This window comes from Homarus americanus, unplaced genomic scaffold (genome assembly GCF_018991925.1).
Source record: "Homarus americanus isolate GMGI-L3 unplaced genomic scaffold, GMGI_Hamer_2.0 scaffold28748, whole genome shotgun sequence".
Taxonomy (NCBI): Eukaryota; Metazoa; Arthropoda; class Malacostraca; order Decapoda; family Nephropidae; genus Homarus; species Homarus americanus.
The window spans coordinates 2247-7500 of NW_024742797.1; the positions used below are offsets into that span (position 1 = coordinate 2247).

At 51.2% G+C, this 5254-nt stretch overlaps 1 non-coding gene and 1 pseudogene across 1 annotated transcript; both read left to right on the plus strand.

Moving 5' to 3' along the window:
* The first annotated feature begins 1794 nt into the window (after positions 1-1794).
* On the plus strand, positions 1795-3666 carry LOC121877048. The gene has a single exon (XR_006090877.1). It is a non-coding gene; the product is annotated as a small subunit ribosomal RNA (ribosomal RNA).
* A 1483-nt stretch (positions 3667-5149) lies between these two features.
* LOC121877049 overlaps positions 5150-5254 on the plus strand; it is a 4188-nt pseudogene continuing 4083 nt past the window's right edge.

Here is a 5254-nt window from a genome sequence, read left to right on the forward strand (position 1 = left end):
TTATAAATCCGGAATGGGTTATTCGGCTGTTAGCGTGAACGGAAGTTTTAACGCCACTAACAACGATCAAACAACTTCCTCTCGAGGTGCGGTCGGTGACTGTCCTATCGTCCGCTCTTGCTGGATGCACTATTTCACTATATTAAAGAGGTGCCTTCACATATTCGATGTGAAATATCTTCGCCCCAGCGGGCCTTGGCGCCTCTGCGAAGTAAGCGGCATTAAAAGCAACAACCAGGTGCCGTCGATTTCCTCTCCTGCCCTGCAATGGCTGGAGCAGAGAAGAATAGTTCATTGGGTCAGAGAATGGCAGTGGGGCGGGCTAATGGCGAGTGGGCTTTCTGATCTATCGATTACACTAGCGAGGTCGTCTCCTGTGGATTAATTCTCTCTCCGTCGCACTGCGGTTTGCGACAACAACAGCATCATCCATGATGTTGCATCCTGATAGTCGGAACGGGTTATTATTTGTCCTGAACAGTCGGTTTTAACCTTGCTAACATCGCTCTTCTAGGTGCGGTCGTGAATGTCTGTCGTGGAGCCTTGCTGGATTGCACTATTTCTCTATATTAAGGAAGGTGCATTCACATATTAGGTGTGAATATCTTTAGCTAGCCAGGCGCTCAGGCGCCTCTCTGGATATAAGCGTTGGCATTCAAAAATAACAATAAAATTGCGTCCTTCCTGCAATGGCTGGAGCAGAGGAGAGAGAGATTTTGTCTCATTGGATCAGAGAATATGAGTGGGCTTATGGCGAAGTGGGCTCGCTCTATCAATGCACTTGCCAGGTCTCTCTTCAGTTTGGACATTATTTCAGACAACGCTCATGGTTCAACACGACCAGGGCGCAGTCTGGGAGCCGAGTATACTAAAAAGAGAGTTTAGCAGCCAAAACTCGTCAAAGCACACGTTGGGTTACCCCATCACCTAACAACGATGATGGCGGTTCCCACCCGTGAAATACACAACCTAACCAATATTGGGCGACGATGGCGCTCATGAGCCCACGTCCCCACAAACAGTAAGAGAAAGAGAGAGAGGAGGAGATGGGCCAATGTGCGGTCCCTCGCCCAATGTCTTATGCCTCGCTGGGGCAAAGAGAAGAGAAGAGGAGCGGATAAGGGAGGAGATTGGCCAACGTGCGGTCCCTCGCCCAATGTCGGCTGCCTCGCTGGAGCTGGGTAAAGAGGAGAGGAGCGGATAAGGGAGGAGATTGGCACACACGGTGGCGCTGCCGGCGCCGAGGATAGCAAGCGAAGGTGCAGTTTGATCTGATCATCTGGTTTGCTATTTCTCTAAGGCCAACGTGCGGTCCCTCGCCCAATGTCGGCTGCCTCGCTGGGGCAAAGAGAAGAGGAGAGGATAAGGGAGGAGATTGGCACACACGGTGGCGCTGCCGGCGCCGAGGATAGCGAGAGAAGGTGCAGTTTGATCTGATCATCTGGTTTGCTATTTCTCTAAGGCCAACGTGCGGTCCCTCGCCCAATGTCTTCTGCCTCGCTGGGGCAAAGAGAAGAGGAGCGGATAAGGGAGGAGATTCGCCAACGTGCGGTCCCTCGCCCAATGTCGGCTGCCTCGCTGGAGCTGGGGCAAAGAGGAGCGGATAAGGGAGGAGATTGGCACACACGGTGGCGCTGCCGGCGCCGAGGATAGCAAGAGAAGGTGCAGTTAGATCTGATCATCTGGTTTGCTATTTCTCTAAGGCCAACGTGCGGTCCCTCGCCCAATGTCTTCTGCCTCTCTCTCAATCTCACTATTTTGGCCGCCGTGATAGGCGCCGCCAACAGCAGCAGCTACCTGGTTGATCCTGCCAGTAGTCATATGCTTGTCTCAAAGATTAAGCCATGCATGTGTAAGTACAAGCCGATTTAAGGCGAAACCGCGAATGGCTCATTAAATCAGCTATGTTTCATTGGATCTGTAAACCCACTTACTTGGATAACTGTGGCAATTCTAGAGCTAATACATGCAATTGGTCTCTGACCGCAAGGGAAGAGCGCTTTTATTAGTTCAAAACTGGTCGGGCCCCGGTCCGTAACCCACCTGTGGTGAATCTGAATAACTTCGGGCTGAGCGCACGGTCTCCGCACCGGCGCCGCTTCTTTCAAGTGTCTGCCTTATCAGCTTTCGATTGTAGGTTATGCGCCTACAATGGCTATAACGGGTAACGGGGAATCAGGGTTCGATTCCGGAGAGGGAGCCTGAGAAACGGCTACCACATCTAAGGAAGGCAGCAGGCACGCAAATTACCCACTCCCGGCACGGGGAGGTAGTGACGAAAAATAACGATGTGAGTCTCATCCGAGGCCTCGCAATCGGAATGAGTACACTTTAAATCCTTTAACGAGTATCCATTGGAGGGCAAGTCTGGTGCCAGCAGCCGCGGTAATTCCAGCTCCAATAGCGTATATTAAAGTTGTTGCGGTTAAAAAGCTCGTAGTTGAATCTCAGTTCCGGACTGACGGTGCACCACCCGGTGTTTACTGTCACGCTCCGAACAGCCGCCCCGCCGGCTCGCACGGGATGCTCTTTGTCGAGTGTCCCGAGTGGCCGGAGAGTTTACTTTGAAAAAATTAGAGTGCTCAGAGCAGGCTATTTGAATGGCCCGAATGGTGATGCATGGAATAATGGAATAGGACCTCGGTTCTATTTTGTTGGTTTTCGGAACCAGAGGTAATGACTAATCGGAACAGGCGGGGGCATTCGTATTGCGACGCTAGAGGTGAAATCTTGGACCGTCGCATAAGACGAACCGACTGCGAAAGCATTTGCCAAGGATGTTTTCATTAATCAAGAACGAAAGTTAGAGGTTCGAAGGCGATCAGATACCGCCCTAGTTCTAACCATAAACGATGCCAACTAGCGATCCGCCGGCGTTATTCCCATGACCCGGCGGGCAGCTTCCGGGAAACCAAAGTCTTTGGGTTCCGGGGGAAGTATGGTTGCAAAGCTGAAACTTAAAGGAATTGACGGAAGGGCACCACCAGGAGTGGAGCCTGCGGCTTAATTTGACTCAACACGGGAAACCTCACCAGGCCCAGACACCGGAAGGATTGACAGATTGAGAGCTCTTTCTCGATTCGGTGGGTGGTGGTGCATGGCCGTTCTTAGTTGGTGGAGCGATTTGTCTGGTTAATTCCGATAACGAACGAGACTCTGGCCTACTAAGTAGTCGACGGATCTCCAGAAAATGGTGTCCAGTTCGCAACTTCTTCTTAGAGGGATAAGCGGCAATTCTAGCCGCACGAGATTGAGCAATAACAGGTCTGTGATGCCCTTAGATGTTCTGGGCCGCACGCGCGCTACACTGAAGGGATCAACGAGTTTTCCCCCTCCGAGAGGAGCGGGTAACCCGTTCAAAGCCTTTCTTGATAGGGATTGGGGCTTGCAATTGTTTCCCATGAACGAGGAATTCCCAGTAAGTGCAAGTCATCAGCTTGCGCTGACTACGTCCCTGCCCTTTGTACACACCGCCCGTCGCTACTACCGATTGAATGATTTAGTGAGGCCTTCGGACTGGCGCTCTTGGATTGTCGGCCCCGTTGCCCGCGAGGGTTTTCTGGGGTCGTCGCCTCGAGCTGACGGAAAGATGTCCAAACTTGATCATTTAGAGGAAGTAAAAGTCGTAACAAGGTTTCCGTAGGTGAACCTGCGGAAGGATCATTAACAGAGAGAAAGAGAACGGGGCGCTCTTAAAACTACTACTACTCTCTAATTTCCTGGTCTCCCAATAATCCAGCCCCCGCACAAAAAATAAGTACCTGCAGCTGTAGGTGGACCACACTCGGCCGAGCGGGCGGAGGAGGGCAGGGCGGGGAGCTTTGGGCGCTGCGTCACGTTCTGCCCCTACAGCGAATAAGCCTCTTATTTAAAGAGTGATTCAAATGTCAAAAACAACAACCGTCGGCCAAGCCAAACCACAAACTTGGGCTGTGTCTGTCAAACCCTTTCATTGAGACTAGAGCCTGTGATGGTTAGTCCTTAAAAAAAAGACCAAATAGCAAATATTTTAACTCTTAGCAGGATCACTCGGCTCAATGGATCGATGAAGACTGCAACAAACTAAATGTCAGTATATGAATCCTTGAAATACTGAATACCTCGACAAGTTGAGCATATTGCTGACATCTGAGCTTAATGGCGCCACTCCTCTGGTGAAATATACATCCATGTGGTTACTTTCGCAGTTCGGTGCCTGCTGACTGTACGAAGGTAGCAGGCACCGAGCCACGGGTTTGTCGCCCGCGCCTTGCCAGCCTATCACCAGCAAGTCCATGGACTTGGCACCCACATTCAACCACAACAGCGACAGTTGTCGCCCTACTGAAATAACTGGAGGCGGCGCTCTTTTGCCTGCCTGTCCCACAGGAACACGAATGACATCTGACCCTCAATGATGCTGCACATGTTCTAAAGGCACTCATCACGAAAGGAAACAAACGGGTGCGGATATCTTTTAAAACGCGAATTTCGTCTATCCTCGAAAGAGTGCTTGGCATGCGTGCAGTGGAACCTAAATTGATGAGTCTTGCCTGGGCCTGGTCTACCATGTAGTGGTGCAGGCAGAGAGATTAAGAATGCTTGGGTGACGCCGTGCTCTTCCTCACGCTCCTCCACCCTCTCCACGGTCAGGCGGTGGGCGTTCTCTTTGAGTTAGCCACGGTCCCTCTATCTCATGACTGGGAGGGAGGCAGGGGAGTTCTCTCTAAACGCGTTAAAGACGGTGTTGCACTTACCTCGCTGCTGGCGCTCGCCGAGATAGAGCACTAATTCTGCAGCAGAAGAGCTGCTCTGTAGTGTGCGCCACGACTCTCGCTCTCTTTCTCTCCGGATAAACAAGTGCCTGCTGTGGCATGCGGAACGAGAGAAGAGGTCAAAAATTTAAGCGGCAAAAGATGCGGCCCGGTAAGCAGAACACAGCGTATATGCATTAAAACTGTATTAACCACCATGACTCTTGAAGATGTTCTGCTGGTGCACCACCTATTGGCTATTACCCTCAGCGAAGGAAGCAGAGTCAAAGTGCAGCACCACTGGCCATGGTACTGACCAGCCCTCGACAGCACCATTAATGTCGGTGATTGAAGAAGGTGTCGTTGGCAAATCTTCAGCAGTGGTTGAGAACTTGTTGCCACTAAGATAATCAGACCCATTCATTCGTAGTAAGGAAGAGCTGCCATAAATTTAAGCATACTAATAAATGGCGGAGGAAAAAAAGCCAACAGGGTTCCCTTAGTAAGGCAGCTGAACCGGG